We start from the raw sequence: 9,972 nt of genomic DNA on the forward strand, positions 1-9,972 counted from the left end.
CTTTGATGATATCCGGGACCAGGGCTTTGAATTAGTTGTTACTCGGATTTGTTCAGGGCAACACACACACACGTACACACGCACGCATACACGCGCGTACAAACGCAAAAACAAACACACGCGGGGGGAGGAATTGATATACAAACGCAAAGGGACGCGCGCGCGCGCGCCCGCCCGCCCGCGTTTTACGTGTTTTACGCACGTAAGAGTGAGAAAAAGAAAAAAAAATGTAAACGTTTTTGTTGTTGTTGTTGTTGTGGTTGTTGTTTGTTTACAAGATCAAAAGTGAAGTGCAGAGAGTGAATGAAAAAAAAAAAAAAAAAAAAAAAAAAAAGAAAAACAGAAACATCGCAACCGATATCATCATCAGAGGTTTATTTATTTAAAGAGTTAAATGTTATAAATTACTTGATAAAGGTGACGACGAGTGATTGATTGATTGATTGATTGATTGATTGATCGATCGATAGATAGATTGATAACAGATATCACGATAATGAAGGGTGAGGGGAGGAGAGAATGAGAGAGTAAAAAGGTTTATGTGTGTGTTTGTGTTTGTGTGTAATTTTTTTTTCTTCTTTTTTTCCTTCACTATCTCTCTCTTTCTCTTTCTCTTTCTTTCTCTCTCTGTTTTTCCCGTGCACGAGCGCGTGCGTCTGCGTACGCGTATTTTTCCTCTCGTGCATGCGTATTGTTACCGTTGAAAGCCAATAACGATAACGCGTGCGTTTTTTTTTTTAAAAAAAAAACGAAAGCCTAGAGAGGAAAAGGAAAGCAAGAAGGAAAACGGGGAGGAGATGATGACGTGCGCACGCGTCGAGTAAAAATTGATTTTTTAAAATAAATAATAATAATAATAATAATAATAATAATAATAATTTGACGAACGTTGTGATTGTGACGTAATGGGGGAGGGGGAGAGCAACTTAAGTTTTTCCGCGTGAAAAAATTTCCTTTGATGTTTTTCTGTTGCCGACGACGACGCCGCCGCCGCCACGAAACGCGGATATTAAAATGTGTTGTTGTTGTTGTTGTTGTTTGTACGATTGATTTTCTTTTTTCCTTTTTTTCCTTTTTTTTTTTTCCTTTTAATCGATAATTCTTTTCGAATGAAACCGTTTTTTTTTTTTTTTTTAAATTTTAAATTTAATGTAGCAGAAGAAATGATGATGATGATGATGATGATAATAATTATCCTATTTATCCTCCGGTTAAATATTATTTAAATAAGTAAAATGTCCGACGGTCGGTCGTTTGGTCCGTCGGATTTTTTTCTCTCTCTCTCTCCTCTCACTCTCTCTCTCTTAATTAATCAATGATAATTAATAATAATTGATAGGGGTAAAAGGATTTAATAAAAGGTTATAATTATATATATATATATATATTTTAAAAATAATTATTTATTTATTTATTTTGTTTGAAATTAATGGTGGACGCGTACGTCACAAACATGAATTTTTTTTGGTCTTGGTTAAATGAAACGAAACGGTTGTTAAGTTTTACTTCCGGTTAGGAAAAAAAAAAAAAAGGTTGTTTTTGTTTTATTAAATATCCCTATTTATCCCTTCCCCTCTACCTCTTCCTCTCTCGCTCCCCCTTCTCCGAGTGGGTTGGTAATTGCACGTTTGATGATGAAAACATTTTTTAAAAAAAAAGTAAAACGTGTCGTTTATTACAATTTATGACGTGGAATTAAATTTTTTTGGGGGTAGGAGGAGAGAGAGGGGAGAGGAAATTACGTGGCAATCGTAAACGACTGGAATGAATTTTTTTTTTTGGAAATTTGTTTGTTTGTCGTCGGTTGAATTCAATTTTTTTTACCTACCTACCTACCTTGTTATGCTTAATAAAAAATTAAATTTTCTCTCTCTCTCTCTCGTTTTTTTTTTTTTTTTGGGGGGGGGGGTTTGTTTTAGTTAAAAGTATGCGGAAAATGAGCGTTTTGTTTTGTTTTTTTTGTAGAAAAGCTAAAGTTATGAGGGGAAGAAAAAAGAATAAGAAAAATCTGACGAAACGTCATTTCGCGGTTGAAATGAATTCGAAAGGCGGATCCGACGGCGGAACCGCCGTCGGAACTCCCGATGGTTCGAAAATGGAAAACGGCGAAACCGGGAAAAATTTCGGAGAGGTTGATGTCGAAAGAGTTTTGTTTAGGTGGTACGAAAAATATCGGGATCGTAATAAAAAGGATTCGACGACGGCGGAGTTAAATCTGACAGCGTATGAACTCGTTAAAAAGGGTAAAAATTTCGTTAGGATTTTGGGGGGCACGAAAACTTTGCTCGATAGCATAACGAAAGAGTGGATATACCGATGGCAAAAAAGGTACGGAGTGTATAAATTGAATTCGAATGTCGAATCGAAGGAAAAGGATGATGACGACGATAGTCGATCGTCGATATTATCGGCGACGACGGTGACGTCATCAAATTCAAATGATGATAAAAAAAAACTCGAAGAAATTTTGACGATCGATACGGGAGAGGAAGAATCGAAAAGAAATGGAAACGAGGACAAAGTAGTAGAACATTATAAATGTCATTATTATCATCATCATCATCATCATCATCCGTCATCGAATTGTTTGAACGAATACGAAAACGATCAAATATATTTTGCGTTTGTTTTCGAATTGAATTGGACGTCGTTGCCGGGAAAGGGAAGGAATTACGAAAATCACGAGGATCCGGTTTGGTTGCTCATGGCGGCAAACAGATCGGGAAGACACAGGACGAGAATACTCGTGACGGGAAAACAATGGAGACCGGAATGTTTGAAATACGTCAACATGGTGTCCCAGCCCGTCGTGTACGCGGGAGGTGGAAATGGAGAATTCACTCCGGATTTGTTCAGGTGGTGGTTTCAAAGGGAATTTCTACCCGCAGCCGAATCCTTTAACGTGTCCTCCGTCGTTTTGACGGTCGATGAAAAATGGTTGAGTCCGAAACTTTACGATTATGCGAACGGCGGCGGATGTTATAATAAAAACGTTTGTTTCGCGACAATGTCGAGTTCTGATATCGCTGATTGGGATTTAATTTACGCTGAATTCAAAACCCGGTACGTGACTCTACTCGTGAAAAATCTAACGAACACGTTCGAAACGATTTCCCCACCGGAAATAACGGATTATTTTGAAAATGAATACACTTTGAAGGATGCATTTCCATTGTTTCACAAAGCTTGGCTCAGCATTCGCTCGGGTAGCTTTCAAAGAATTTCAACGAAATCATCAGAGTCGTACGCGAACGGTGAGTGCTACGAGGAAAGAATGATGTCGATGGGAAACGGAAAAGAAAACGGTTCTATTAATTTGACGTTGAAACCATCGACGAAAAACGAATCCGAGACGATGAATAATAATAATGATGATGATAAGAAATGGAGCGGTCGATTGATTGAAGAAGAAAAAAAAAAAGATGGCGGTGGTGTTGGTGTTGGTGGCAAATTGTTGTTGACGAGTAAAGGACCGAGTTCGTTCGGTCACGAACAAGAGGATAAAATATTGCTGTTGGAACTTTTGTGGTTGATACACGACTTGGGTTTGGAAGTCACGGATGACGACGTGTCGTCTTGGGCGTTGAGAGTTAATCCCTCGCAAAAAGATGGGATCAAAGTGGAAGGAGGAAAAGGAGGAGGAGGAGGAGGGAAGGTTTCGGAAAGGAACGATACCGTTCCCACGGCTTCCGAAACGGTCGAATTCTTAAAAAAATCCCTACTCTGGATGGAAACGCAACCCATCGATTCGAATTTATTAATTATCGTGAGAGATGTCATAGATATAGCGAAACAGGCAGGTTTACCAACAACACAACACAAAAAAAAAAATTTTTTTTTTCTTTACCCTACCTCGTTGTCAAATGTCTCGTACCAACTGTTTTTTATTTTTTATTTTCGTTTATTTTCAGGCTAGTAAAATGGGTCTCGCGCCTCCACATCCCGGAGCGACGTTGCCGTTTTTCTGCCACAACGGGGATCACCTGACGCAGCCTCCTCCGGCGCACATGGGAATTCCTCCGTATCAGTTAGACGCAAAAGGGGCAGGTGCGATGGGTGAGTACTGGAGGGGACTAGGTCTGGGGGGATTAAGCATTAGACCCTCCGCCTCCGGACCCCCCGGGAGCCCGGTGCCGCCCCACCCCGCCATATCTCCACAAGACTGGAAACGTCTAGGACCTCTTTTGGCCGCATCAGGTTAGACAAAAATAAGACGGGGTGGCTCGAAATAAGGGAAAATGGGAAATTCTGGGGAAAACAAGTCTCTCTATCTCTATCTCTCTCGAACACGCACACGCACTATAATTAATAAATTTTCTTTTTTCTCTATCACTCACTCGCTCGTTCGCTCGTTCGCTCGTTCTCTTTTTTCATGCTCTCGAATAATAATAATAACAATAATAATAATAATAATAAAAAGGAAAAAGATTTTTTTTTTGGGGGAATGACTTAAAAACAGCAGGAGAAAAAATAATAAAGAAAAAACAAAAATTCCTGATGGTCGCTTTCCTTGATGAAAAATAAAATAAAACGCGTGCATGATTTTTCGATTGTTGTTTGTCGTTTGTTTAAAAAAAAAAAAAAAAAAAAAAACAAACAATGACATGAAGGAAAGCAACCATATAAAAATTGTGGCGGTGAATGCGGTGATGGGCTCATTTCGATAATTGAATTTTTTTTTTTTTTAGTTTGTTGTTTGTTGTTTGTTGTTGTAGTTTGTAGGCTGTAGTTGTAGTAGTAGTAGTAGTAATGTTAAAATTATTTAATTTTTAGCAGAACTAATTAATTATTTATCCGTTGTTGTTATTATTATTAATTTGTGAATGTTCCCCCCACCTTTTCCCTCCCGACGGCGACGACGATGCAATTTTCAAAGTGTTGCCAACCTGAAGAAGATTACGTAGAAATTCCGACGACGATGATGATGATGATGATAATGATGATTTCTTCCCGTCGTAATTTGTCCGACGAATCAAACAATTTAATTTTTTTCTCACACGCATGCCGTTCGTCGTGGTTGTACGTTCGTCGTCGTCGTCGTTGTCGTCGTTGACCGGAGACATGCTATCCATCATACATTTAAAAAAATTAATAGAGAAGTCATAAATCAGCGTTAAAAATTTTAAAAGAAGGAAGAAGAAGAAGAGTAGGAGGAGGAAGAGGTGATGATAGTGGTGGTGGTGGTCGTCGTCGTCGTCGTCGAGGAAAAGGAATTCTCGAAGAGAGAGAGAGAGAGAAAAAAAACGAAAACTTGATTGATGTGTCACTCCTCCCTTTCTCTCTCTCTCTCTCTTTTAGATTTTTATAATTTTCCCGGAGGTATATTTTTCTCTGTACTATATGGTTAAACTCATTCGGGAATGGGGGGGGGGTCGGAGTATGCATTTGTCAACTTTTATTTACCCATATAGTGGAAGAACAAAACAAAAAAAAAATAAATAAATAAAAATTAAAAAGGGTGTGAGAGAGAAAGAGAGAAAGAGAGAGAGGGAGAGAATACAATGATGTGGAATGATTACTCTCCGATGCGCATTTCATTTTCAAGTTTGTTTCTGCATCCTTTCCCTCCCTCCCTCCCCCTCCTTTTTTTCCTTTTTTGTATTCCTCATCGTTCGATTCACTGATCCAAAATATTTAATAACAACGATTATGATGATGATGATGATGATGATGATGATTATATGAGATCCGAATCGTCTTGAGAAAAAAGAAAAAAATTTATCAATCAATCAATCAATCAATCAATCATAGAGAGAGAGAGAGAGAGAGATCATGAAGAGAAAAAAGGAAGACCGAGAAAAAAAAGTTACGAATACGCGTCGATACAAACGAGTTAATAGCTCCCGACCGCCCCCCCCTTGTGTGGTGGTGGTGGTAGGGGTGACGACGACGATGATAATTGATAAAAACCCGGCTGTCAATTTTTTGTCAACCCGATACCGTCGATGACGTAATCGAAAAACTCTGAGGAAAATATTTTAAAAAACTTTGAGTGATTGAAAATTGAAAAGCGAACAAGAACAAAAGAAGACGAGGAGGAGGAGGAGGAGGAGGAGGAGAACCGGCATTAACTCATTATTAAATAGAATCAACAGGAGGAGGAGAAGGAGCAGCAAAAAAGGAGCAGCGGGAACAGCAAGCAAGCACACAACAGCAGTTCCAATTAAAATCCAAAATGGCTTTTAATTATCGAAACCATTCACTATCGGAAATAAAATTGTCCATGCGTGAAATAGATCTTTTTTCAACCCCAAATGTCCCCATTTTAACCCTCGAAGAGGACTTAAATAAGGAAGAAGAAGAAGAAGAAGAACAAAGAGAGAAGGAAAAAAAGGAAAAGAAGAAGAAGAAAAATGGTGAAATGCTGCGGGGAACCGCCGGAACGACGACAAAAAAAAAAAGAGAGCAATCATCCTCACTCATCTTTAGGGGTAGTGGATGGACGCCATTTTTTTTTTTTTTTGTAACGAAATTATTATTGATGATATGTTTGGGCGTGTACGACAAAAATTATTAATCGTTTATTATCATTATTATTATTATTATTATTATTATTATTAATTTCCTCGTTTGCATTTGATTCGAATGATATGAAATTTAAAATTTTTTTCACGTTTTTTTTCTTGCGTCTTCCGTCGTGATAACCATCTTGATTCATGTGTGTCCTTGGGTGAATGGCGCGTGGTGATGGGGTCGTCTATTCTCGATGGTTTAACCCGATGACTGCTGCCACTACCACTACTACCACCGAAGATGTCGAGAACTTTGGCGAATCGAAAAGTTGCGTGTTGGATCGATCGGCGATCATTAATAATAATAATAATTCGTAATTAAGCGGACGACGGTTCGAATGGTGACTCCCCTCCTCCCCCCCTCTCTCTCTCTCTCTGAATAATAGCAAGCAAAAAAAAAGAAAAGTGTGGCAGAGAGTTAAGGTTAGATCGTTGAAAAACGTTTAGTTGTTGATGAACGTGTGTTGCCACGTGTCTGCCTACTCCCCACCACCATCATCATCATCATCATCGACCCTTTTCCCCGAGTCGTCGACCAATTTTTTTAATTAGAGGAAATAAAAATTGTCCCGCTTTGGGATACGGTTATTATTATTATTATTATTATTATTATTATTATTATTATTTTTGTTCCCAAGTGGGCATATAATGATTTATTCATATTTATGTGATTTTTTAGGTGGTCGGTTAGTAAAGAATGGAAGAAGAAGAGGAAAAATGTTCGCGAGAAATCGTAAATTTATTTATAATAGCAGAAGACACACACACGTATTGAAACATGTAGGGGGGGCAGGAAGGAAGAAAGGGAGGGAAGGGAAACAAACAGTGACAAATATCGTTTTCACGTTTTTTTTTTTGCGTCACAATTTATAAGGAGGAGGTCACGACAGTCATAGATTTTTCATAGTTTCACATGGTGCGTCCGTCGTACAGGTTTCATAATGGCCGCACCTAAAAAAAGGATGGTGTCCGCGCGCGGTACGCAGTACGCACACGCACGCACGCACGCACGCACATGAGGATGATAAAAATATCATATCCCACACAGTTACATGTCATTGAGAGACGGACAGGCTTTTTTGCCCACTTGACACATTAACCCGCCGCAATATTTTTCCTTCCCCTTCCCCCTACCTTGGGGCATATATGAGTCGATATGATTGTGAGGTGGTGGAAAAAGTAAACAGTAAATTGATTACGATGATGATTCTTTCCCTCCCCCATCATTTGAGAAAATGATGATGATGATGATGATGATGAAAGAGTGCGTGTCGTGTTCTCGTCGTTTCTCGTGAAGGGGTTGATGATGCATGCACGGGTACAACGGGGGTTAATAAGATATTCTAATTTAAAAATATAGTCCCGTTAAAAATGGTGCGCGTACATGGTGGTGGTGGTGGTGCATGCTGCGTTCAGACTGTACGTACGTAAGGTTCTAAGGGGGGACGGGGGTAGGAAGGAAGGAAGGAAGGACGTAAGGTTATGTAAAAATCCATAATACATGATGAGGGTTACAACCCTCTCATATTTGTTCACGGTTTAATTGCACCAATCTGTGTATTGGCCAAGGGTGGAACTAATGTTCGTCATAATCGCTCTTTTATATGTGTCCATCGTATTGAAATTTACTTTAGGGGTTAAATGAGAAGCAAAAAAAAAAAAAAAAACAACAACAACAAAACGGAAACGGAAACGGATACGGGAAAGAAAATATTATAAAATCCTCGCCGTCGGTTTCTTTATTTCGCGGATTTTTTTTCTAAATTTTGAGGAAAATTTTTTTTGGGTTTTTTTGACTTTGAACGCACACTCGCACGTGCACACACACGCACGCACAAAATGGAGGGATGAAGGGATGAGGGAGGAAGGAAGGAAGGAAGACATTTCGAAAATTTTTTTTGACGTGTAAATAATCAATTTTAAAATGTAAAGTTTAGGTAGGAAAAAGAAAGGAAATGGAAAGGAAAGGAATGGAAAACAATTTCTTTTTTTATTTTATGGAGAGAGAGAGAGAGAAAGTGAGTGAGTGAGTGAGTTAGAGAGAGAGAGAGAGAGAGAGAGAGAAAGAAGGAAAAAAGGGAAAAAGGAGTTTTGGAAAAAGAAATATAATGTAAATGTGAAAGTGGGCGAATACGTTCGTTCGTTCGTCCCTTAACGTCGCATAGATCGTTATCTGATCACGTGACAGGAGAAGATCAAAGGAAAACTATTCTACCCCTTTTTTCCTTTGTTTCTCGTAAAATGCTTTCCTTTTTTTTCCTTTTTATTATAATGTAAAGCCCCGACGTGTTTTCAATAATGTTTGCAGGGAAAATTTTTTTTTTTCTTTTTCTCATCATTTTGTTGCTTCTTCTTCTTCTGCTGCTGCTGCCGCCACTGCCGAAAGACGATGCGAGGCGGCGGTGGTGGGGGTGGTGACGATGATGATGATGGTGGTAATTTAGAATTATTTAAATATCGAATCGAAAATGAATTTTGTTTTGTGTTCGGCGAGTCTTTTTCTCTCTCTTTCTCCTTTCGTGGCCCTCATCTCTTCGCGGTCCATATTCTCTCTCTCTCTCTCTCTCTCATCTCGTTTTTTTTCTCACGTGAACGTTTCATCATCGTCGTCGTCGTCGTCGTCGTTGTTGTTGTTTCCGTTAATTAATTAATTAAATAAATTTTAAGTTTTCTTTTTCTTTCTTTTTTTACTCCGAATGATATGAATTCCGCGTAAGTGAGTTATTATTATTATTATTATTTTATCGTCGTTGGTTGTGTTGTTTCGTGACCGTCGCTTTGTCGCCTTTTATTTAATTCTTATCGGTGTCAGAATACAGATAAAGTAAAGAGAGAGAGAGAGAGAGAGAAAGAAATTAGGTTAAAACTCGCAATGAGTCAAAAGTTGTTTTGGTTATTTAAAACTTTTGTAAACTGAGCCTTATTATTATTATTATTATTATTATTATTATTAAATCCGAACAACGAATTGTTGCTGTCTAGGCGAACAACGAACAACAACAACGACAACAACAATAACATAAACAATAACAATAACAAAAATAAAAAAAAATTTATTATTATTATTATCAATAATAATAGTGACAAAATGGTTTGTTTATGTTCAACATGGCGTTCGTTTGTTCGTTCGTTTTTTTTCACTGGAAATTTCGATCATCTTTCCCCCTCCTCCTCCTTCCCTCCTCCTCCTCCTCCCCCTCCCGCATTCCCTTATCGTGCATGCGTTGTAATAAAAAGGAAGGAAAATTTTTCGTTTCCTTGTTTGTTTGTTTATTATTATTATTGTGGTTGCTGTGGCCGCTGTTGTTAAAATCAAAAAAATTATTAATTTATGTATTTTTTTATTTTTATTTTTTTCAGGATTGTCTAGGACGCCCATGTATCCCTTTTCGGCAGGGAGTACGTATCCGTATCCCATGCTTAGTCCAGAAATGTCTCAGGTTCCAGCTTCATGGTGAGT

Source organism: Pediculus humanus, genomic scaffold (assembly GCF_000006295.1).
Source record: "Pediculus humanus corporis 1103172107574 genomic scaffold, whole genome shotgun sequence".
Classification (NCBI taxonomy): domain Eukaryota; kingdom Metazoa; phylum Arthropoda; class Insecta; order Psocodea; family Pediculidae; genus Pediculus; species Pediculus humanus.